Genomic DNA, 26,760 nt, shown 5'->3' on the forward strand with positions numbered 1-26,760 from the left:
ATCCATAATTCTAAGCCTATCATTAACTCCAAATGGATAATTTCCATGTCCCTGGACTCATCATTTGTTTCTCAACCTCACAACAGACTGTGACTCTATCAGTCAGGAGGGACGGAGCATCCTCTATGTATGACTGCTTGCAAAAATTTGTCTCCACCTTGTGTTTGCTTTATGATGGAATGCAAGCTGTTATACCAACTAACTGGTCCACAAAACATCCAATCTCAATGCAATTATGTAACCGAAAAGATGATCAACACCTCTGCCCTCCATCCTTGAAGCCCTGTGACATTTTTCCAGACTTCCTCACTGATATGCTTCACCTCAGCTCTAACAAACTTCTTGCCTGAGTGGAACTCATCTACAGGACAGATAGCAATCCATTCAACCAACATAGCCTCCACTCCAGAATCAAGGCCACCCCACCCTCAGAAGTTCAGCTGCAGCTGGCAAGCAATACTCCATCATCGCCTCATTCATTGAGGCATACGAAAGGATAAATCTTGCAATAAACATCCACAAAACAAAAGATCCTTTAACCAAATTTGCCCCTGCTGTAAAAATCTTCTAATATTAAGGATCCACAAGACCCGCAAAACATGAACTGCTTCCCCTATTTGGGAGACACCACTCAGTGGGGGCAGGCATCAATTATGAAATTCCCCATTGTCTTCACTGTCTGAGCAGTCTTAGGGTGCAGCAATCTGTTGAAGGAACTCAGTGGGTCGAGCAGCACCTATGTGGGGTGGGGAGATGAATAGTCGATGTTCTGGGTCAAAACCCCACATCAGGAACATCGGCAATTCCTTTCCCCTCAACGGATGCTGCTCAACCCATTAAGTTCCTCCAGCAGCTTGTTCGTTGCTCCAGATTCCAGCACCTGTAGTCTCTTGTCTACCTTTGTATCTTAGGTTGTCTGGAGAAAAGGGATGTTTATAGATCTAGACTTCAAACCAAGCACAAAACCCAACAGCAGTGATCGCTGCCCTCCTACTTCTGACTACTTACAGTAGGTGCCACCAAAGCATTTGAAAGATACCTTCCATGCTGTTTCTGCAAAGTCCTCCAATCCACTGGAAGGATGAGCAAATCAATGTTAGTGTCCTCTCCAAGGGCAACACCCCAAGCATCAAGGAGCTAATCACACTGAGCCAGCTCTTTTCAACAGGCCACGTCATTGCATGTTCCACACTAGAATCCCGAGACACTATGTTTGGAGCTCCATTGTGGGAAGAGATTACCAAGTGGAGAGAGGAAAAGATTCAAGGATCTTTTCAAAACCTCTTCAAAAAAAAAAGTACCGCATTCCTGCTGGCACCTGGGAATTTCTTCCCAATGAATATTGAAAGTGAAGGAGGAGCTTTCAGTGTGATATTGAGGACTTTGAGGTCATTGGGAATACAGAGCAGCCCTGTATTAAGCGGCAAAGGAGTTCAAATTACCCTACTTCCAACCCCATGTAGAATCACCCACCACACTTATGGCAAAAACATGCAGGTCCCACACTGCCTTCATTAGTCATCTGAAAACCCATAGAACAGGAATGAAAGCAAATCTTCCTCAATCCTGAGAGACTGCCTCAAACAAAGACCAAATAGGCTTAAACCAGTTGCCTATCTGCAGGCACACCCAAGAAAGAAATGATCTCTTTCTTTTGCTTGCAAGTTGTGTTTGCTAAAAAAAATGTTACCTTAGCCTACTGGCCATCATCCAGTATCTTACAAACAGATAAAAGGTACCAGAAATGCTGGTCAATTAAACCGTGAAATTTAGATACTGCACCTTAAAATTAAAGATAATACATGCATTTGAACCAAGAGACAGCAAGCTCTGAAGTTTGAGTGAAATACCACACCACTGAACAAACACACAAATCACCAATTTTCTATGCAAATAACCCATTTAAGAAATGGCTACAGTGAGCAAAAACATTGTACTATAAATGGAGCTGACTATGCATAAAATAGAACAGATGAAGGTAAACATGCTGTTCTACTCAATAGGTTACAAGGGCAGAGAATAGTAACGTACCATAAAGCACTCAAATAAAGCCCTGGAGAGTGCATTACAAGCAGACTGCAACCGGTCTAGAAATTAAAATGGAATGTCACTAGTTCTTTCCTTGCAACCAGGAGCAGGGATGCCTTCTTAATGAAGGGAGGGGAAAGTAATGCACTGAAAAGGTATCAAGTTATTTCCGCTTGCTGACAATAGAAAATGTGATTTTCTTCCCCAAGCACTTTGGTATATATTTGTCTGCATTGTTCTCTTATATATCCAGAACATAAAAAGAAACAAAAATGGAAAAAGGGGGGTGTGGGGGGAAATCAAATTGAAAAGAAACTGAACAAATCTATAATTTTTCTCAAATGGATTTTAACAGATGAACAATTATAGGTTTCCTGTCATATCATTACAATATTTGTGGTTCAACATAAATGGCAATTTCCTTCAGCCAATGAAATGCATTCACGTAAAGCAAAGCTTAAGAAAAAGTTCTCCCCAATTCCCATCAACATCAATAATGTAAAAATGCTTAGCATTAAACATTAAAAGTTAAAAAAACACCTTTTAATTCATATTGAACTTACATTTATAGCATTTCAACAGGTCAAAGTTGCCCAGCAGATAGAAACAAGAAAATTCTCCACTCACTGTTCACTCATTCTGCCAAAGCTGTCCAGTAATATCAACATCTAGAATCCCAAATAAAGTTATTAAATATTGTTGTGCCAAGTAACATCTCTTAAGACTTCTAGTCAAAAGCTTTATGTATAGAAAATGGCAGCATAGCACGAGTGCCAAAAATGTACAAACCAGAAAGCAATTGAAGCTACAAAAGTAAAATGGAAGATCACATCATTTTATACAAGGGTTCAGGCATTCCACGTTTCCTTAGCACAGAACAGTTTGCTTTAAGGAATGTTAAGTGTTTCAAAGGTAAAAATAGAACTACGAAGCTTTGTTTAAAAAAACTGGAATGATAGTGAGCTCTCAGATCTTGGAATTATATTCATGCTCTCAGTCATACGAAACCATAATTTCTGATCAGCAAATTATGCAGTTTTTTTTTAAAACAAACTATTAAAAGTGGTGCATTTGGCTTGGAATAACTATCAATTGTGTGCAGTTCTGGTCGCCCCATTGCAGGAAGGATGGAGACTTTGGAAAGGGTGCAGATTTTTTTTTAAACAGGATTCTGCCTGGATTAGATGATATAAACTACAAGGAAATGTTTGACAAGCCTGGATTGTCTTTTTGGAGTGGAGGCTGAGGGGAGACCTGACAGAAGTTTACAAAATCATGAGAGGCATCGATAGGGTAAACAGTCAGAATCATTTTCCCCAAGGTAGAAATGTCAAGTACGAGAGGACATGCATTCAAGATGAGAGGGGGAAATTTAAAGATGTGTGGGGCATTTTTTTTTTTAAAAAGCACAGAGTGGTAGGTGCCAGGGAGCGGGCTGCCAGCGGTAGTGGTTGGAAACAGATGTGACAGTGGCGTTTAAGAGGCTCTAAAGTTAGACACAAGAATGTGCAGGGAATGGAAGGGGTATGGATCATGTACAAGCAGAAGAAAGTTCATTTTAATTCAGCATCGTGTTTCAACGCACACATGATGGACCGAAGGGCCTGTTCCTGTGCTATATTGTTCTATATCTAGCAAGAATCCTTTAATATAACTGTATGCTTGCCAGGTATTTAATAAAAAGCTTTCGTGTAAGTCTGCAGCAAGCACCACTCCTAGCCATGAATTCTGGTAATAACATTGAGGTAGACGATTCTGCTTTGTTAAGCTTGCTTAATTTCCACATTGGAGGAAGAGCACATCAATCTTTTACCCCAAGTTCCTCTGTGGTAAATTTGTCTAGACTTCAAGATACTTAACTTGTAAAGAGGTAGACAAAATTTTAAAAGGAGAAAGAGTAGCTCTGATAAAGAATGGGGATTAAAGATATAGAGAAAAAGTGTCAGAAAACCCACAAATAAAATCAATTTGGGTAAAGCCAGGAAACAGAATGGGATAGCAAACGTTGTTCAGAGTTGTCTGCAGGTAATCAACAATAGTGGTTATGTAGACCATCGTACAGGGAATCAGAGGTACATCCAACGAAAGTAATACAATAATCATGGGGGGGGGGGTGGTGAGGTTTAATCTCCATATAAACTCGATTGGCAGTAATTGCATGGAAGATGAATTCATGGAGCACAAAAGAAAATTTCTACACCAGTATGTTGAGGAACCCACATGGGGACAGATAATTATAGGTCAAGTGTTGTGCAGTCAGAAAAGTTTCATTATTAATCTCTTAGTTAAGGTTCTTTTAAAAATAGTGAACACAATATGATGGACTGTTACATAGTGACTGCAAGTGATTCAGTTCAATCAGAAACATCGGTCTTAACTCTTAAAGGAATCTGTGAAGATATCAGTTAGGTACCTAATAAGGTTAACTACATAGTACAATGGGAAACTACAGTGTGACAGTAAATGTTGGCAAACATTTAAATTAATGTATTATCTACAAAAAAAACATTCTTCAAAGGACAGAAGCCCGATAGGAAAAGTTGTCCAGCTCTGGCCAACAAGAGAAATTAAAGATACTATTACATCAAAGGAAAAGACCTATAATGCCAAAAAGAACAGTGGGCCCAAGAATTGTGCAAATTTAATTCAGCAGAGGAGCAAGTAACTGATAAAGAGAGTGACCCAGTGAGAAACACAAAAAAGAGACTGCAAAATTTTATAGACTGGTGGAGCAAGTGCAAACAGCTTAGTTGCTCAGTCCTACTTCTATTTCATATTCCAAAGGGATACTTGTAAAAACTACAGAGTGGACAAAGATTTACAAAAGATGAAAAACACTTGACAGAGTGTTTGACTTGATAGAGGTGGACAAGATGATGAGAGGCATAGATCAAGTGGACAGTCAGATTTTTTTTCCCCAAGGTGACAATGGCTAACATGAGGGGTCATAATTTTAAGGTGATTGGTGGAAGGTATAAAGGAGGTGTCAGGGTAAGCTTTTTTCTCTACGCAGAGAGTGGTGGGTGCTTGGAACGCACTGCCTGCAAAGGTTGTGGGGGCAGATACATTAGGGACATTGATGAGGCTCTTAGGTAGACACATGAATGATAGAAAAATAGGGGGCTATGTGGGAGGAAAGGTTAGATAGATCTTAGAGCAGGATAAAATGTCAGCACAACATTGTGGGCCAAAGCACCTGCACTGTGCTGTAGTGTTCTATGTACCTTTTTAAATCAATATTGCAAAGAATTGACACAGCTTAAGCAGGCATTTAAAACAGCAAGCCAACCAAAAATATGGAACAGCATAATTAAGCAATGTGAAATGCTTCAAATTATGGGCAGTGATGACTAATTTAACTCCAAAAGAGTAAGTTCCATCACAGGTTCACAGTATCATCTTCCATATCTGTAAAGAGGATCATGTGGTGCCTCTGAGATCCCTTGATACAAGTGTGATCATATCCAGGAAAAGCCCCATTGTGATGACTTGGGCTCTACCACAGGGACAGGAATCAGCAGGGTCTTCCTCCACTGCCTCTTCCCAGTGGCCAAAGAGCCGCTCCCTAATAACAGGGTGGATTTTATCCATCTGGACGCACAATGGACATGATCTTCAAGTGGACAATTCCAAAAGCCAAGAGCAAGCACTAACCACTCTACATGACCTTTTGTGACCTAGCTTTTTTCTCTGTCAATCATAAGGGGCTGTGGAGCATTCTTCTCAAATTTTGCTGATGGCTGAAATTCTTCTCCATTCTATATCTGCTAAATTTTGAAATACAAGCCTTAATCTTAACTCATGGGTCCACTGAAGACCCAATCTCCATGCAAACCAATGTCAGTTAAGGCTGTTGTCATTCCAACATATGTCTCAACTTTTCTTGCTGCAATACTGCCCCTCATCTCCAATAAGTTTCTTGCTGGAGTGCAGCCAATTTACAGGGGAAAAACAACGGGAAATTGTTCAGTCTGCGTCACCCCAACCTCAAATTATTGAGCTGCATTCTGCAAGCAATGCTTTAGCATGGGCCACATCAGAGGCTGATGACACTTTCACTGACAGGGCCTTAAACTAAACATCTGCAAACTAAAGGTCCCCTACCAACCTGGCCTCACTACACAAGACCACTTCCCTGACAATAAAGATCCACACAAGAGCCTGTGATCATATTCAATACCGCAGGATTTACCAGTCAAAAAAAGCAGACTGTTACTACCACCTTCAGTGTGCTGGCGCAGCCTTTGGCAGTCTGAAGAAAACACGTTTAAAGATCAGGACTTTAGATTTGACACCATACACATCATCTGCCAGACAGCAGTGGTCCCTGCCCTCCCCTATGCTCCAGGGATGTGGACCTCCTACAGCAGGCACCTCAAAGCACTGAAGAGATACCAACAACACCATCTCCACAAAATCCTCCACATCCACTGGCAAGACAAAGAAACCACAAGCATCACATCCACAGCCAAGATCCCCCAGCATCAAGAGTCTAATTACACTCAGTGAGCTCCAATGCACAGGCCACATTATTTGCAAGTCGGACACCAAATTCCCGATACAAGCAGTCTATTCTGAGCTTGATGACGGCAGGAATATATCGGGTGGGCAAAGAAAACGAGTCAAACCCTCTTTGGAAAAAGTGCAACATCCCTGTTGACTGTGCGAATTCCTGACACAGTGCGAGAAACAGCATTCAGGATGGCTTTGAGAACTGAGTCCATTTGTCGGGAGCACAAAGCAGCCCAGCCAAAAGGAGGGGTGCATCACTCTCAACTACACACTCTTTGCCCAGTGCCCTACCTGTGGCGAACCTATGGATTTCACATTGGCCTTATCAGCCACGTCAGAATTCAGAGATTTAAAAGGGATACAAGCAATCGTCCACCCAGAAAGGATGCCCAAGTAGCAGCAATATTGTACAAGATGTGCCCATTTATTACACTCAACTATGTTGAATGCTTATTGTGGCAAAGTCAAATTCAGGTGAGAGTTGCATCAAGCTGCAGTGATTTTAGCCAGGAATCAAAATATCAATATACTGTTTTGTGCATTTGTATCATACACCTCATGGATATTATTGGGACACCAAACAGTAATTTTGCTAGGTACAAGCATTTCTCAAAAATATTTATTCAAATTTATTTCTTGCGGTATTACTTATGGTAAAGCACAATAAAGCTTTGGAGGAAATAAAAGAAGAGGGCAGTTTTGTGGGAACAAAGTCTATTTGGGACATGGAAATGGCATATTTAGAGGGGCATTATCAAGTATGTGTTGCTCTTGGTGCAACAGTGCTAAGGAGGGTGGTGGCACATCCAGAATGTTTGAGTTCAAAGGGCAGCATAGTGGGAGGTGATATCTTTAGACACAATGTATTAGATGGTGCCCTGGAGCATCCTCTCAAGTGAATATTTTGCAAGCTCTCCCAATCACCCCGACCAAACTCCACACAACTAAAAAAACAAAATTGTCTTTTTTGCGGAAACTTACATGCAAGTTTCCTGTTGGACTTTGCTGCAATGGTGACTACATTTAAAAATAATTTTATTGGATATGGCACACATTGAGCTACCCAGGAATGTGAAAGACATTATAGACAGGATTTCCTCTGTTGCTTTGACTCTGCAAAAGGGAAAATTTCAGAATGGGAAATGGCAGGAAGGGAATAATTAGGACAATGAAGGAAAGGTATTAACACTGGGGTAGGCAGAACAGCGTAGATAAATTGTGGAAATGCTCTGAAATTCAGGACAATAAAAGAGGCCAATGAATAATCACTAGCAAGTATTTAAGTGGGTTGGGAAAGGGAAACTGCCTGTAAATTATCTGCAATTTCAGCAAACAAATGTCCCGGGATTGACAGCAATCTTTTCGCCCAAATACCAGGATACAAAATGTATCTGTGCCCTTGAAAAGACAATTGCAGAAACTGAAGCAATTTATTCCAATCAGATTAGTGGGCAAGTTTGAGATTCAAAAAAAATATATTCCCAGAAGAATTTGCTGGAAAAGCATTTGAGAGTTCATAGGACAAAAATAACTGGGAAGTGAAAAGGCATGGGAACAAATCGCTTTGCCTACCACAAAGGCACCTAATTCAGCAAATTGTCAGCCATTTGCTGATGAATATTTGCTGAAATGCAAGTGGCAAGACATTTAGATTGGAAAAATTGCAATGAAAAGAGGCTTTGTGCCATGTGCTTGGTGTATATCAATTCAACCAAACAATTAACTAGAGTGGTCCTCTTTGTTAAAGCTTCAAAAAAGCAGATAAAAATTTAAGCAGTATAGAAGCATAGAGCTGATACAGAGGAGTCTGGTGCCCATTTATTTTGGTGGAATACATACACTAAAAAGTGACACTGGGCTCAAACAACTTAATAGTAAAGCAGAATTTGTTTGTAACAGGAACATTTCTCTGGCTTATAAATGCTGATAGTTAAAACCCTCATCCATATCTCTATTCCATCCAGAATTGATCCACCTGAAGCATACCCAGCTGCCTTCCCATTGTCTCCCTTCCATTTTCATACTAGCACCAAGTCCCATTCCCTGGGCTCCTGCTCATGCAGTGTTCACTTTTAAAATTCTGATAGTTTTCTTTTGAATCCCTCCACAACCTTGCCCATCCTTCTCTCCAAAAATCACCTTTGGCTCTAACCCCCCCTTCCCCTCCACAAATCCCCATCCCCGAGTTATTGCTACTCCTCCAAGTCTGGCCTCAAGCATCTTGCCATTTTCTTAATTGTACTTATCCATTTCCATCTGGAGTCAACAGGTCTCTGTGAACTTCGGAATCAGCTCAGGGTCATCGGAACTTTGGCCTGCACCAACACACCCAGGCTTTGGCCCATCAGTTTTCAATTGGCAGTTGGCACCATATGCCAGGCACTGTACCTGTTTGATGCCAGAACTGCCTGGGTGCTCAACCTAATTGGCATACTCAGATTTTCATTGCTCCACCATTAAAAAAACCTTTTCCTTCCATTAGCAGAGTCCCTTAGGTCTGGCATTCCTTTTCACTCTTCTCCCTTCATTGTTAAAATTACCTTTGATCTAAAACATTTAGAATTGCTGTTTTGTTTTTTTTCCCCCCGATCAAGGACAACCCAAGCAGGTGATGACCACACACTGCCCATGGCCCCAGTGCCATTAACAGGTAGTTCAGATAATATTCACAGAGGCTGCCTGATTAGTGGAACTATTGGTAGAAAAATGGGAGATATCTCGGCATGCTCACCGTTTGAGAGGGAAAGTCATTAATCGACCATCCCCCCCACCGTAAAAGGTTATCAACTTGAAATGCTAACCCCTGCCTCTCTGCTCACAGACATGACCTGAACTGCCAAGTACCTCCAGCATTTCTTGCCCTTTGTCGTCAAACTGGCCGGTTCTGATGCAAACAGGAAAGGTTGGTTATCTGAAACTGCTGACTTCAATGTTTAGCCCCAAGGGTGTAACCACCTGAGATAGGAGATAGAGGTTATTATTTAAGCTCATACAGAACTCTGGAACAGTATAAAAGGCCAAAGAGGTTTAAGTAAGAGAGAGGTGGAGAATTAAATTGACAGACAAAAAGTTAGGTTTCTGCCCTTATGAACTGAAGGTGGATGTTCTTCAAAGTGTCTGTGTTTAGTCATCACTGGATGTATTACACAGAGATAAAGAAGCACAAGCGAATGAAGACTTGTTGTGAGCATTTGCATCCTTTGATAGTTGGAAGGAAAAAGGCGAAATGGCAGGTATTGCATTTCCTATAATTGTATGGGAAGGTGCTGTGAGGGGTGGGTGTTGCAAATGGCAGACTTAACCAGAGGTCCAGAGGAAACAAGGGAGCAGAGAGAAGAGGAAAGGAAGAGTTATTTGTTAGCAGCATCTGATTAAAGGTGGAGGAAATTATGATGCACAATCTATTGAATGTGGTGGCTGGTGGGGCAGAAGGTTAGAAGGAATAGTTTATGTCTATCTGCTTCATCAAGTTCTATCACTTCGACAGAGAAAGTTGAGCAGTTACCAAAGAAAGTCCAAACTTTTCAACCATAACTAATGCCCCTGACCCCAAGTAAACTGATTCTGTACCTTTTCTACAGTGGTAAACAATAGATTTTACCTAAGAGACAATGGGGTCTGTGAACTCCCCTAACTTGTTGGAGCAAAGGTTGAACAGATCAAAGGAGGAGATGATTTAAGGAGATGCTGCAGTGAAAAACACACAGCTTACCTATACTTTGCACATGACCTTTTGGGATTTGTAGCTTAGTCAAAGGACAGCATTAAAACCGATTTTTGGAAAAGGATCATATTTACAAATCTTTCTCTGGTACAATTCGAAGCAGTCAAACTTAGGACCCCTTCTAACGCTGCTCATCTCAGATCCACCGATAAAACTGTCAAGATGCAGCAAGTTAGCAAAATCCAATTAACTTTAAAATCACACAGAATTCAATGAGTATTTTTGTTAATAAATAATCTGAACATTTAGCTCCATGCTTATCACCCAACAACATCTGGTTCAAAGTAAGTGGGTGGTAGCAGGAAAATGCTCCATCACAGAACAGTCACCAAACCATGAGAAGCAAAAGATAAACAGAGAGAATGGAATGTGAGAAGCATAATAAGTTGTGTCAAGTGAAACAAGATTCTGCTGTAACTCCATCTACAAGTTTGCAGATGATACCACCGTCATAGGCTGTATCTCAAACAGCGATGAGTCGGAGTACAGGAAGGAGATAGAGAGCTTAGTGGAATGGAATGGTGTCATGACAACAACCTTTCCCTCAATGTCAACAAAACAAAAGAGCTGGTCATTGACTTCAGGAAAGGGGGGCGGTGTACATGCACCCACCTACATCAATGATGCTGAGGTCGAGAGGGTTGAGAGCTTCAAGTTCCTGGGAGTGAACATCACCGACAGCCAGTCCTGGTTAAATCACGTAGATGCCACGGCCAAGAAAGCTCACCAGCGCCTCTACTTCCTCAGGAGGCTAACAAAATTTGGTTTGTCCCCTTTGACTCTCACCAACTTTTACAGATGCACCACAGAAAGCATCCTATCTGGATGTATCATGGCTTGGTATGGCAACTGCTCTGCCCAGGACCGCAAGAAGCTGCAGTGTTGTGGACACAGCCCAGCGCATCATGGACAGCAGCCTCCCCTCCTTGGACTCTGTCTTTACCGCTTGTTGTCTTGGTGTAGCAGCCAGCATAATCAAAGACCCCACCCACCTGGGACATTCTCCCTTCTCTCCTCTGCCATCGGGTAGACGATACAGGTGCCTGAGGGCACGTACCACCAGACTTAAGGACAGCTTCTACCCCACTGCGATAAGACTATTGAACTGTTTCCTTATACAATGAGATGGACTATGACCTCACGTCACTTGTTGTGACCTTGCACCTTATTGCATTTTCTCTGTAGCTGTGACACTTTACTCTGCACTGTTACTGTTTTTACCTGTACTACATCAATGCACTTTGTACTAACTCAAAATAACTGCACTGTGTAATGAATTGACCTGTACGATCGGTTTGTAAGACAAGCTTTTCACTGTACCTCGGTACAAGTGACAATAATAAACCAATACCAAATAGCAGACTCCAGTGGACATGTATTTTTTTTACTTCACAGGATTGGGCATCAACTGGCAAGGCCAGCATTTACTCCCAAGGTACCCTCAAGAAGGTGGAGGAGAGCATTCTGGAACTTCTTCAGTAACGTGGTGAAAGGACACAGTTAGTACTGTTAGGATTTTAACCCAGTCGCAATAAAGGAAGAGCAAAACCCTTTGAAAGCAGCATGATGTGTGACTGAGGAATGAGCAGGTACCACAGTGAATGTGTCTGCTGCCCTCATTCTTCAACGTGGCAGAGGTCACAAGTTTTAGAGATGATGTTAACGAAGCCTTGGAGAGTTGCTGCAGTACTTTAGTAAAGGGTTTGTGGGTGCAGTACACTATTAGAGGAAGAGAGTATTAAAACAATGGAAGTAGTCAAGTCACCTGCTTTGTCATGATTGGTGTCAAGTTTCTGAAGTATGTTGGAGATGCTCTCATCCAGGCAAGTGTAGCAACAGGCAAATACAGAGTATCCTTTCACATTCCTTATATGCCTTGTAACAGTAGAAATGCTTTGGGGAACCACAATACAAGTCTCTCATCAGATGATGCCTATCACAGACATACTTATGTATCTACAGCACTTGTGACACCATAAAAGTTCCTGATACCCAATTATGAATTGTGTATGAAGTAAGATTTGGAATTGGCAATGCCACTGAAAATCAAGGGCAAGGTACAAACTCTACTGTTTGAGTTTGTCAAGATGTCCCCAGTGCTGACACAATGGAGGGGAGGTCACTAACCAAACAGCTGAAAACGGTTGGGCATCATGGACAGTCATAGTCACATGGAACCCAGCTCTTTTGTTCATGTTTGGACCAAACCTACAATTAAGTTTGAAGGCGAGTGGTTCTGGCAGATCCCAAATGAAATAACTGGTGAGCAATGTCAGTATCCCATTCAGCATTTTTCCATTGATGATTAACTTGCCAAGGTATTGGAGGGCTTTCAACATGTTTGGAGCCTCAAAAGGAATGAAATGACTACTAAACTGGCCAGAAGTACAAGTGGGTACTGCAATCCTTCCCTTACTTTTGATGAATTGTTAGGAATATGCTACAGCCATTGATTCCTTTTACTTTGTTAGGAATATGTGGTAGTCATGGATCCCTTTTCCAACATATGTAACATTAAAATAATCTGGGGACATGGGGAGATGGAAGTAAAAACAAGTGCAGTCTTTATTTTACTTCTACATAATTCTTTCAACCATATAATGGTTTCATTTTCCTCATCTTTTACTTTTTTTTAAATGTAAGTTTTCTTGTGTTTCCTTCAATCACTTTACTGAGCTTGTATCAACTTTTATATTGATAAACAATCCAAAAATGACACATTCAACAGGCAGTGGCTGCAATGAATCAATCAAGACAAATCTGAAGTTGCAATGCTGGTAAAACCTCTCAAGGAAACTGTCCTTGTGACATTTTGAGGCAATTTTGACCAAATGAAACTTAAATCAGTTGTTCAAATCATTAGCCTTCTGGATAAATCTTCTTTAAATATTGACAAAAATCAGTATAATAAATAGAGATGGTCATGCTGCAGTTCATTGCCATAAACTGGAGGTTGTCAGTATTGGGAATTAACCTCAGGTCTACAGCACATTAATTGATCCAGTTCACGACAACAGATGACGACCACCAGGCTGTTTGTAGAAGGGTGATGAAAGACAGAATTAACCCGGTCAAGGGTTTCAGTAACGATTACTTTCCCTCAAGTTCTGCTTCCAAATGACAGCTCCAGGTGTTAGTTAAGGACAGCATCAGGAGTAACTCTGGTCTTCTCACAAATCCATCACCTTCCATCAGTTTCCTCCCAATATTATGATATATTTGGACTGGGCAGAGCCAGAAAGCAACCTGGCAACAATATCTGCTTGCGTATGATTTCCATGCTCTTTACTGGTCCATCAGTAATATCTGATCCCAGCATTCCAACTTTTAAAAGACCTGATGTTGGGAAATCACCCATCACCAGAGCACTCAGGAATGAAAAACATTGAGGATCTGCAGAACCCTTTCAGTCTGGCTTTTTACAGACAAATCCTCCAAATACTATGCATGACAATGCAGTTGTTTCCAGAAGCCACACCTCTGAGTACTTTGAATACAAAACCTAACCTTTATCTCCCATGTACCCAAACTTCCGAAAAATGCAACATCACTCCATCCAATCCTCACCAGCACCAGATCATAGACTGGTACTGTGCGGACTTCAAGGTAGACTGGGCTAAAGGAGGTTTTTGCACGTTAGATCCAGGGCCCCAACCGCAAGAATAAAAAGGTATAGGGTGCCGCGCATACCCTATTTGAGAAGGCAAACACTTTAGCAATGCTACGGAGGATAACAAGAACCCAGCCCAATAGATGGTATGTATTTATCAGGTAATTATAGTTGGATAGTCACATGCATTATCTTCATTATCACACTCAGCCTCCAAGTCTAAAGATTCATTTTCAGCTCCCTCCTCTACCCCACCTATTTGTTGCGCTACGGTATCATCAATGGGCAATAAATGCAACAACAGCCAATGTTCACATTCAATGAATGAATAAGGAACAAATTTCACAGGCACTGCATTTGTTTAGCATGTAAAATGCAGAAAAACATAACAAAGCACTTTATTGAAATAAAACCAGACAAAGATTGATACCAAGGCAGCTGGAGAATGTAGTAAATTGGGAGTGCACGAAAGCTTTACATCATCAGCTTTGGCTGAGTGAGAAGGATCCAAATCGAAGTCCCACTCCTGACACTTCAGCAGGAAATTCCAGGCCAACTCTCCAACCCAGCAGAGAGGAGCCTTGCACTGTCAGATGTGCTGTCTTCTGGACAAAACTAAAACCAAGGTAACATCTGCTCTCTGAGGACTCAAGAAAGATACCGCAGCATTATTTCAAAGAAGAGCAGAAGACATTTCCTGTGTATTGTTCAAAATTGTTCAAATCAGTCATTCCGATGAAGAAAGCATCTTCTCCCCATAGAGAGTGGTCGGGGTCTGAAACTCACTACCAGTAAGGGTGATAGAATTGGAAACAATTACCACATTTACAAAGTGTCCCTGGACGTGAGAGTGAAAAGCCGAGACCTGCAGGGATACAGGACCAAGTGTTGGAAAATGGGATTAGGCAGAGTAGCTCTTTCTCCAATCAGCATGAATACAATGAGCCAAATGGCCTCCTATGTCATTCGTGTCCTGTGATTCTATAACAATTGATAAAGAGTTTGCAAAAGGATAAACATTGATCAAATGAGTGGGTAAGGTGGTGGCAAATGGAGCATTATTTGGAAAAATTGCTGAAGTATATACAAGAATATCTTTAAAACAATAAGAAATGTGTAAATGCTGATGGTCAGAAGTATCTTGGTGCACCAAGTCATGAAGTACAGGAAGTTAACACAGATGCAGAAAGCAATTCACACACTTGCCTTTATTGAAATGTGGCCAAAATAAATCAGTGAGAAAGTTTTGCCACAATAGTACAGGCCCCTTTGAAAGTTTGATCTCCCAAGAGATATAGTTGCTTTGCAAGCGATGGGTGATACAGTGTAAGATTCATTGTAGTGATTCCAATAAATGGTTTGCCCTCTGAGAAGAGATTAACAAGGATTGGCCTACACTCGTAACAAGTTCAAATAATGAGGGGTGATCGCATTGATGGATACAGAGCTTGCATCAATGTGCCGAGAAGTTGTTACAGAATAAGGAGTCACTCAGTTTGAGCCAAGGAGAAATTTCTTGACCCTGGAGGTTGCACATCCGTGGAATAAATCCAGCTGTGCATATTCAGTTGAGTATATTCAAGACTAAGATCAATAATGGGATTGGGAAAGTAAGTAGGAATATGCACTTGCAATACAAGATTAATCATGTTCTCACTGAATGGTGATGCAGGCTCAAGGGACCACTTGACCTATTCCTGCACTTCCTTTTGCTTGATTGGATACCGAATCTCAGCTTAGCAACATGGATGTGATGGAAGTGCTAAGAGAGCTGGTCCTGAGGCAAATTTGATCATCATCACTTCAAATGTGGAACCTGATCCCATCCTCACAAAGCATCTTGAAAAGAATAGTGCAGAGATGGAGGAGGAAAGGCAGGGGCCAGGAAATGTTTCTTTTAAAGTAATTCATATAGAGTCATAGTGGTATACAGCATGGAAACAGGCCCGTTAGCCCAACTGGTCGATGCCAGCCCCATCCAAGCTAGTCTCATTGCCAGCATTTGGCCCACAGCTTTCTCAACCTTTCCAATCAATGTATCTGTCCAAGTTTCGTTTGAAAGTTGTTATTGTACCTGCCTCAATCACTTCCTCTGAAAGCCTATTCCAGAGATACAAACCTTTGTGTAAAAACAGTTGCCCCTCAAGTCCCTTTTAAATCTCTCCTCTCTCACCTTAAACATATGCCCTCTAATTCTTGATTCCCCAACCCTGTGTAATGTCACTGACAATGGACAGGCAAGATTGGGAACAAGCACATCTCTAACCTGAGCAATGGAGGGAAGGATTTGGAAGAACTGTGTAAGAGCAGCATGGTTTACTGCATGCACAACAGTAACACAAGTGGGTTTCACTTCAACTGTAACAAAAGTTGTTTTGAGTAGGAAACAAGCACTGACAGGTAGATCTTGATCCCTTCACTACCTTGGTGCTTTAAGACCGAGGGGACTATTTTTGGCAACATGTTCCAAGGTAAATTATCCTCCAAGGTCACTACGATCATACTTTGAACCAAAGTGCCACTTTAACAGCAGATGTGGTCTTAGTTTCGGAGGTGAAGCATATACTACGAATGGCAACCCAGAGGATAACTGAAGTTGCAAGTTAAACTACCCCCTTGTTACTTGACAGCATGTTTGTTTCCAGTACTTGAAGAACCGTGCTCTCCAAACAGTGACCAGATGAAAAGGGAGTAAATTAGTTGTGTGATGTTGACTTCAAATGCTGCTTTCCAGGAGATTTAAAGAGCCTGTAAAACATCACAAGGGTCTCCTGGACCTCTAAGATTTCATAAACACTCCAACATTTATTCCAAAAATTCTGAGAACTTAACCCAAGATGAGGTGAGCACTGTGTGATTGACATTTATAGAGACCACCAGAGAAAAGGTTGTGGGCATCTTATTCAGGACTTGCCTTGAAGTATGGGAGGAGACCAAGACGAAACTACGAAGACCGAGCCAGTCAGAATCCTCCATACCTTCATAAGGGTGTTGTGTAGAATCCACAAATGCTGCTCCAAAAAATTGCATCCCATCAGCAAATTCACACTGCGGTTCTGAACAATTAGGACAAAAATGAGTGCTGAACCCAGGCTTTCAAGCAGCCATATCTTCCTAGCACAAGACCTGTTTACAAAAATAACCACACCTTACCAACCCACCCTGGCCACATTTTCAAAACCATCACTTCCCATTTTACTCAGAATAAGCTATTTCAAAAAAATGATCAAGAATGCTGATAGGTGCTAAGGCATTCAATAAGTACAATTTTTTTTGTCAGAATGTGCAGCAAAATGAGAAACATCAAAATCCAGATCAAATTTTGCATATTTTCCAGATGAGACCATATTTCAAAACTCAAAAATATTAGCCACCTTAAACATGTCTGTTAAGCTGTACACAGGCCTCAATTAATCCATCTGCACCAGCTCAACCCATCAGCACATACCTTTAACCATTATTTCCCAGTGTACATGTTCACAGTAGGCCATGTATTGCAAAGTACATGGCATTGCTGCTATGTGGGACGTCTTTGATGAATCAGATCTTGTCTCATATGTCACCACTCATGGAACATACTTAAAAGAAAACAGATGGACCAACTATTTTTGAGCAAATCATTCAATTCTAGCAGAGACAATAATTTCGCTGGATCCATTTTCACTAATGTTCTCATAGGTGCAAAAATAAGCTCCCTCACTCTCCCCTAAACATTACAATTTTAGTACATGTATTTTGTGCAGTCAGCCACATCAATTTATTATCAAATACAACCCTAATCCAGGGCTGTAAATGTTTTGGAGTTTCAAAACATTTCCTAGTTTGGTCATAAAATTCCAAATCATAATGCCAAATTTAAAAAAAAAATTACATTGCAGATGAGTTTCAATTTCCTAAAAATCTTTCACACAAAACTACTTCTGGGGAAATCCCATCTATAAATGTCACTGTCATTATGACTGCACCAGATGTTATGACAGGTGGTTGGTGATGGGTACTTAATAAATCTCTCAGCACTGACCTCTGATATCACTGCTCATCACATCCTGAATCCCCAAATAGCCAACAACTGAGAGGTGGGTGAAAAGAATTGAAACATGTAAACATTTATTCAATATCTCAATACAACAAAAATAAAATTCATGCAATTTGGAGTGGAATGGGAAACAGAAGGGGATAAAAGTGGGGTGGCTGAGGATGTTATGGGGCAGCCAAGGTTTGCAGATGGAAAGTTGGGGTGGGGGGTGGAAAGAGCTGGTGGATTGAAGGGGAATTTATCGAGCAATGTGGTGAGTCAGAAATGATGGATTTCAGAATCTACCCTGAGCAATAGAATTGCTTAATTTCACCCATCAGCAAAAAAAGTTAAAAGTGTAGACTAAGGCACACACAATTGTTACTAACCATAAGACAGTGCAAGATAGTGAAATTTGTGAGTACTGTACACTTATGTTTGCTTAAAATGTGCATTTGTACCATCCTCACATTAATACACAGAAAGTGGACTAATTTACCCATATTCTTTTAAAATTCACAGAAAAACAAACTGGCTAAGATGTTACTCTCAATGTTATTTATGTAAGCAAGGAAGTTTGTGGCCAAACTTGAAATTCCAGCATAAAATACTGGGAGTTCTTCCACTGCATAAGCAGCTTGTTGAAACTGCCTTTCACTCTCTGCCTTACAGTTGACACGCAGAAAGCAGCATGAAGTTGTTTATGCATAGTAGATACAAAATAAACTTATTGAAGAAAGTCAAGTCTTGTCCACTGCAGCCCAGGTATCCCCCATCAATTAATACCTATTAATAACTGATAATCACCCTCACTGACACTGATAATTAACTGTAACAACAGTGAAGTTTCATTCCTTCAAAGCTTAATTGAGAATTTTAAAAATGCCTATTTCTTCCGCGCCCCCCGCCCAACCCCCCGCCCGCCCAAATTTCTTCCTCTACTCTTTCCTTACCTAATTTGATACTGATTTAACCACTAGAATTTGTAACTTCTCAGCCCTTGGACAGTAATTAGATAATTCTTCAGCCCAAAAAAGTTTCCATGGACATACTTTCAGAAACTTCCTGCGAAAAAGAGTAAAATAAACTTAATAGCATATTGCATTCAAAGTGATTCTACAGCAGAACCTGCTGAGGACAGTGCGGCCTCATGTGGAGTAGCATCCTTTAAACATTAGGAAAGATCTTTATTAGTCACATGTACATCGAAACACACAGTGAAATGCATTTTTTGCGTTGTGTTCTGCGGGCAGCTCACAAGTGTCACCACGCTTCCGCCGCCAACATAACATGCCCACAACTTCCTAACCTGTACGTCTTTGGAATGTGGGAGGAAACCCACGCAGGCATGGGGAGAACATACAAACTCCTTACAGACAGCGGTGGGAATTGAACCCGGGTCGCTGGCGCTGTATAGCATTACGCTAACCGCTACACTACTGTGGTGTGAAGTGAAACAATGATACACTAAGCAATGTTTAAAATAGCAAAAGATAAACATGGAAACTAAACACTGAACTTTTACTGAGTGTTGAAACACAGTATTCTTAATCCCAGACTATAATACAGAACCTGTCTTTGTGCGACTTTTATTGCTACAACAAACAAGTATTGTTTTAGATTTCAAAAGTACTTTGCCTTTGAAATGTCCTGAGGATATGAAAGACAACAAAAAAAAATATATCTACTCTTATGATTAAGAGCACCATCACAGCTCAGTCCTCCCTCATACATGCACACAAAGCCAATCTTGGCTCAGATATTCCCATCACTGCTGACAGTTGCTACACTGTTTCACACAAAAACTATTTTGGCAAGATAACAAACGACTGGCTGTGTTCAGCTAACCACTCTGAATTTTCAGTCCCTCCTGTGCCGGTGCACCGTGGTTACGTTGGGTACCATCTACAAAATGCACTCAAGCCTCCTCCGACAGCACCTCCCGAACAATGAGCTCTACCGCCTCGAAGGGAAAAGGTAACAGTATAACAGGAACATTTCCTCTGTCCCCACATCACCATGATTTTGCAAGTATAGCATTGTTGCTTCGTTGCCAAGAGGTCAAAATCCAATTCTTGATTTAACTCACGATAGGCGTACCGATAGGGTTCAAGAAGCAACAAACAATCTGCTGGAGGAACTCAGTGGGTCAGACAGCATCTGTGGAGGGAAATGGACAGTCGATGTTTTGGGTTGGGACCCTTCCAAGAAAGTTGCTCAACACCGCTTCTGAAGGACAATTATGAATTGTCATTGCACGCTGACCTTGGCTACATCCCACTGGAGAATAAATAAGGCACCAACCCAGGCTGAATACACGACCCAGTGTTATGTCATTGAGAAGGGTGGACCAGGGACCTTTCTCACTCTATTCACTCAAGGCGACAGGCTTCTCAAGCAGGGTGTGGGGCAGGAAAGGGGTTGGTGGGTGGGATGGGTGGTGGGGGCAGGGACACTGTTGGCTTCATATACAACACTTAATCATATTCTCAGAAAATGTTCCTCAGCCTTTGGGACACAGCAAGATCCCAAAGAGCACTCTCACCAGGTCCCTGGTTTCAGTGGCGTCATTTCAGGATTGATACAAGGGGCTCAAAGAATAAATGTGGTGTGGTGGTTTGCAAGGGTGGGGGCAGTGACAAAAGGGATCCAAACCTTGAGGAATTTGCAAAATTCGGGTGAGTGAGCCACATGCCCTCCTGAAAACAGAATTGTTGCCATTCAGGAGGGCATTTGACCCATTGAACCTGTCTTGGTTTTGGAAGTCTGTTTTAATTCCTCTCTGTCCTACAAACAATTTTCACACAAAGACTTAATGGTTAGATTATTCAGTATGAATACATCTGTATGCATTTAAACAAAAAGTTAGGACTAATGCATGACAGGTAGATAATAAAGGATACCACACTGCAAATTAATTTTTTTTAATGTATACATTCAACAAGTCTTGATATTGTCATTAGAGCGTGTACATATTGAGCGGCAATGTACACTGGCCCACAAAGCTTTTTAAAAAGGAATTACACTCTTCTAAAAAGTGTCCTGCTGATTAAAAACACAAGCAGGAAAATAGATCTTGAGGAAAAGATTTTTCATTTTGTGTATGCTGGCATTGCTGGTGGGACCCATTCACATTTCACATAATCACTGCAATATTCTTTCTGGCAGTTTAATACAACTGAACAATTGTCTCGTCTAAAGTAAAACTTCAATGATCCAGTGCACTTCAGACTTCGGTGGCACCAAGCCAGCAGGCTTTCCAGACTGTTGGAAGTTCTCTCTTAATACCCAACACATTTTCAAATTCACATTTTTCAAATATTACACAGTATTATAATAAACTTCCCAGTGGACCTGGTAAGTTTAAGAGCAGTGCAGAAACTTGGGACCCAGAGAGGTGGAAGGGAACCCAACAAACATTACCTGGTGAGCCAGATGCTGAACCATTGGGATTTTAAAACAGTGGGTAGTGGATTAGAGAAACAAAGGCCTGCAGATGCTGAAATCAAGATGAAAAAAAAAACACAAGATGCTGGAGGAACTCAGCAGGCCAGGCAGCATCCGTGGAGAAAAGCAGGAGGTCAACGTTTCGGGTCAGGACCCTTCTTCAGGACTGAAGATAGGAAATGGGGAAGCCCATATATCGGGGGAGAAACAGAGCAGTGATGGGTGGACCAAAGAGGGGAGGCAGGGTGGGCACAAGGTGGTGATAGGTAGATGCAGGCCAGAGAGAGTGATAGGCAGATGTGGGGGAGTGGAGAGCAGATCCACCGGGGAATGGGTCAAAGGTATGGAAGCAGGCAGCATGGGGGGAGGGGAGGAGAAGGAAAAAAAATAGGCGAGGAGGAAAACAAAAGAGGCTTGGAAAGGGAAGAAGAGGCATGGTTGGTTGTGGGTGGGGGAGGGAGGGAGGTTGGTTGGTTGTGTTTACTTAAAGTGGGAGAATTTGATGTTCATTCCATTAGGCTGCAAGGTTCCAAGACGAAAAATGAGATGCTGTTCCTCCAGTTTGTGTTTGGAATTCTCCTGGCAGTGGAGGAGGCCGAGGACTGACATATCTGTGAATCCGTGATGGGGGGGGGAGTTGAAGTGACCAGTAATGGGGAGATGCAGATCACAGTTACGGACAGAGCACAAGTGTTCTACGAAATGGTCACCTAGTCCGTGTTTGGTCTCGCCAGTGTAGAGGAGGCCATACTTGGAGCACCGAATGCAGTAGATGATATTGGGGGAGGTGCAGGTGAATCTCTGCCTCACCTGAAAGGACTGTTTGGGTCCCTGGATGCAGGTGTAGGGGCAGGTGTTACACCTATGGCAGGGACAATGGAAAGTCCTTGGGGTGGGAGCAGGATGGGTGGGGAGGGTGGAGTGAACTAGGGACTCGTGGAGTGAGTGGTCCCTGCAAAAGGCAGAAAGGGGTGGGGAGGGGAAGATATGATGTCTTGGATACGTAGGCTGGTAGGATGAAATGTGAAGGACAAGGGGGACCGTATCCCTGTTGGGTCTGGGAGGGGTGGGTGAGAGCAGAGGTGCAGGAAATGGCAGAGATACGGGTGTGAGCTCTATCACAGTAGAGGGGGAAGCCACGGTTAGTAAAGAAGTTGGACATCTCAGATGTCCTGGAGTGGAAGCCTCATTATGGGAGCAGATGCGGAGAAGTTGAGAAAGGGATGTTGTCCTTGCAAAGAGGCAGGGTGGGAGGAGCTGTAATCGAGGTAGCTGTGGGCATCAGTGGGTTTGTAGAAGATGTCGGTGGATAAGGAATCTCCTGAGGTGGAGATGGAGAGATTGAGAAAGGAGAGAGAGGTATCAGAGATAGTTCAAGTGAATTGGAGAGTCGGGTGATAATTAGTGGCAAAATTTATCAAATTGTCGAGTTCTGCATGCGTGCAAGAGGTGGCACCAATACACAGGTCGATATAGCGGAGAAAGAATTGAGGAATGGACCGGAGTAGGCTAGGAACAGAGACAGTTCAATGTAGCCAATGAAGAGGCAGGCATAGCTGGGGCCCATGTGAGTACCCATGGCTACACCCTTGGTCTGTAGAAAGTGAGAGGAATCAAAAGTGAAGTTGTTTAGGGTGAGGACAAGTTCAGCCAGGTGGAGAAGAGTGTTAGTGGAAGGGGACTGGTTCTGTCTCTGGCTGAGAAAGCAGAGGGTGTAGAGGCCGTCACAATGGGGAATGGAGGTATATGGGGACTGGACATCCATGGTGAAGAGGAGGTTGTGTGTGCCAGAGACCTTGAAGTTATGGAAGAATTGGAGAGTGTGCGAGGTGTCACGGATGTAGGTGGGAAGGGATTGGACTGGGGGGACAGAATAGTGTCCTGGTACGAGGATACGAACTCAGTGGGGCAAGAGGACGTGGAGACAATAGGTCCACCAGGACAGTCCTTCTTGTGGATTTTGGGGAGAAGCTAGAAGTGGGCAGACCTAGGTTGCGGGACTATTGGGGGGTGGGGGGGGGGAAGAGGAGAGTGGAGGAGATATCACCCAAGGTGATGAAGTCTGTGATGGTGTGGAAGATCATGTCCTGGTGGTCCTCAGTGGGGTCACGGTTCAGAGGTAGGTAAGAAGAAGTGTCCGAGAGCTGGCATCTGGCCTCTGCAAGGTAGAGGTCAGTACGCTAGACTACCACAGCACCACCTTTGTCAGCTGGTTTGATGACTACGTCAGGGTTGGTACGGAGGGTGTGGAGAGCAGAGCGTTCAGAAGGGGTGAGGGGAGCAGAAAAGTCAAAACAGCTGATGTCCCGCTGACAGTTGGCTATGAATAGGTCCAGGGAAGGTAAAAGGCCCAGTGGGGGAGTCCAGGTGGAAGAGGAGGGCTGGAGGTGGGAGAACAGGTCATCGGAAGGGTGAAGAGGACTCCTTACCGAAGGCGGTGGCTCGGAGGCAGAGGAGGAGGAATAGTGGATCACCGGAGTTTTTACTGTATCTGGAACGTGACTGGGTTATCATTCTGTTTTTCTCTGAACCATTTGTTTTTAATTTGGAGATCAAGCTCAGAATTCTTGCATAAAAGTGCTAATGCTCACATAATAAGGGTGCTAATTGTAAATTCAAATCAGCATTAAAATTCACCCAAAATATTAACCATTAAATTCTAAGAACATGCCATGCATCATCATAGTGCATAAACAGCCTGAAATAAAATCTAACAAAATGTTGCACCAGGCAAATGCCAGTATATCATTAAATACAATGACTGACTAACAAAGGTAACAACTGAATAGATGATGTAACTAACAATGATTCTGTTAATATAACAACTATTTTAATGGTTACAAGGAATAGTTGGTCAACTTTCACCATAATTCACAGCTTGTGAGTTATAACAAATTAAAATGAAGATACATGCTACAATGAAGATACTGCAAGACATTCTGAGCATTATTTGGATACTTTCCATTTTGTTGAATACAAAAAAAATCAGTATCCATGTGTAAATACTGTAATTGACCTTTAACTTGACTCTAACAAATTATATCTGTCATCATCAAGTATTGTAACCCCTCATGTTAATGTGATCATCGTGGATATTTTCCCCCATTCATCACCAGTTAGTGAATCATTTCCAGATTTGACAAAAATTGTGAACTTTATACCACCCAGTTGATTGGATGGCCGTCGCCTCTTTATTCAATCCTTAAAAGACTGTTGATTCCTACATGTGAAGAATGTAAAAATCCCGTCAGAGCTCAAGGAATTATGACCACTTCATTGTTATCTTGCAGTTACCTTCACACAGAATTTCTAGGATGATCTCCAAGAGAACCAAAACCAATTAACATGTATTTTCTCTTCATTTCATGATCTTCTGTTCCTTGCAAATTTTTTTTAAACCAACATCTCCACTCCTCTGTCTAACCTTTTGCCAGGCACCTGTGACATAACACTGCTAGATATCTTCCCTTGTAGCAAAGTCTTTCTTTAAAAAATAATTGTTGCAATTTTGTTCTGTCTGCATGCAGAAACAAAATACTCATGCCCTCAAGTTGCCCAGGATGCTTTTCACCAGCTTTTTTAACAGTGCAAGATGGAGTGCTAACAAAACATATCAGAACCCAGTCCATGTTTCTGGTCTAACTTGAATTCAGTCCTTTCTTGGTCTCATTCTCATAATGAACTTATGGAATTCAGTCATCATACTGTCATTATCCATGGCCATGCTTTTGAGAATCCCACATTGTTTTTCGCAAGGAAAGCCCCTCACTCCACACTTATCTGTTACAACAGCTACTACAACTGTTTTATTGACACACTTTAGCGACTTTCTGCACAAACTTTTCTTCTGACTTTGAATGAAGTAAACAAGATGCTTTGTCGGCTTCAATCCAGTTGAACGATATTTTCTGCGTCTGACCATAAACAGGCTTTTCCATTAATTCCAAACACTCCTTCAGCACGGTGATTCCCACATCTTTCTGCAAACTCCACAGCACGTAATATGAAGCTGATTAAGAGGTTTTTGGAGATCCTTCTCAATTTATCCACCGCTGTTACCAATGAATTGAAATCATCCAGCAGATAGACAAGCCTTCACTCCTTCACCCCTACCAGCTTTTCCACTGCTCAGGTTGTGAAGTTTTAAAAGCAAAGCTTGAAGTCTGCATTCTTACCTGCAGTGTGTGGATATGGAGTGTGGGATGCAGGTTCTGTAAGCCTACAACAATGAAGCACAGAGAATGGAGATAGAGACAATTGAAATGGGGTCAGTCTGACAGCAGGGCAGGGAGGTCAGTCAAAAACATAGGAGAGGCAGTCCAAAGCCATGCTGGGGAGGACAGTCTGACAGCAGAAACCAGATTCATCTGTGCAACTGGAGAGGCCTGTCTGTCTCCACGTCAGCAAAGATCTGGCATCCAAAGCAATAATGCAGGTTGAATGTGGCCCAGCTAGTAACACAACCCAGTGTGGGAAGATTTCCCAATATACTATGACTAAGTTATACTGTTGTACAAGTTGCTCATCACCACAAATTTCTGGCCACTTAGAAATATTTAACTGACTGCAAGTCAACTTCTTTGACAAATGTATTTATTTCCTGTTACCCCATAGAGAAGTTTAGTTCCAAATATGAATCTGTGTTTGGAGCAAATTTAAAATTGACTGTTTTATTTTAAATTCTGGAACCTATACATTGCCAAACTAAATCCAGTTACATTAGGCAATGTAATATTTCTGATGCAATATTTCTGTGGACTGTCATCTTGGCAATGAAGTAAGAAAGCTAGACTTAACAGTTATCAGCAACAAGACAGGCCTCAACTTCACCAATATTTTGCCTCCTGAATAATATTCATTTGGTGGTCCTCCAATTCTGACCTCTACATCCCTGTTTCGTTCTAAAGCACTCTCAGTGTTAGCTTTCTGCCAAAAGCCCTCCATCTCTTTTCTTCTAAACATCTTCTGGGAAAAGGTTCCATTTCACCAAGCTTTCAGTCAACAATCACCTTGGGTCTTAAATGTAAAGTCCATTATTCTTTTTTTTAAAATCCTTTATCCCCCTCTCTATAAATCTTCAAAAGCTAATTGAACAGTGGAAACTGATGCCGAGCAGGGTGTAATAAAAATCAACACACAGCACTCAGGAATCAAGTATTCAAGACAATTTCAGCTTCCTCATTATGGGAAAATGTGTCTCTACTGTGTCCGTACCAGAATAGGGGACCATCTGCATACAGTGTACAACTCCAAATAATGTTCTGAATTGACAGGGGTCCAGAAATCACCCCCTCAGCATCATAGTCCAAAAATATTTCGTCAAGAGGGAAAATTTGTACTTACAAAATAAAACGTGTCATAGAGCGATAATTTCAGGTTGTTTTAAATAGTAATACAAGTGCCACAAAACTGCATATGGCATAC

At 41.9% G+C, this 26,760-nt stretch overlaps 1 protein-coding gene across 6 annotated transcripts in view; it reads right to left on the minus strand.

Annotated features, from left to right (window-relative positions):
* The window catches only part of b3gnt2b (UDP-GlcNAc:betaGal beta-1,3-N-acetylglucosaminyltransferase 2b), a 42,974-nt gene that overhangs the window by 7,279 nt on the left and 8,935 nt on the right, over nucleotides 1-26,760 (minus strand). For 3 of the 6 annotated variants that reach the window (XM_052010838.1, XM_052010836.1, XM_052010839.1), the window contains exon 2: nucleotides 2,592-2,696. The exons of the other annotated variants lie outside the window; for them this stretch is intronic. The gene's annotated coding sequence lies outside the window, so the exon portion shown is untranslated. The remainder of the gene's footprint in view (nucleotides 1-2,591; nucleotides 2,697-26,760) is intronic. 6 annotated transcript variants of the gene reach the window in all.

This window comes from Pristis pectinata, chromosome 3, assembly GCF_009764475.1.
Source record: "Pristis pectinata isolate sPriPec2 chromosome 3, sPriPec2.1.pri, whole genome shotgun sequence".
NCBI lineage: Eukaryota > Metazoa > Chordata > Chondrichthyes > Rhinopristiformes > Pristidae > Pristis > Pristis pectinata.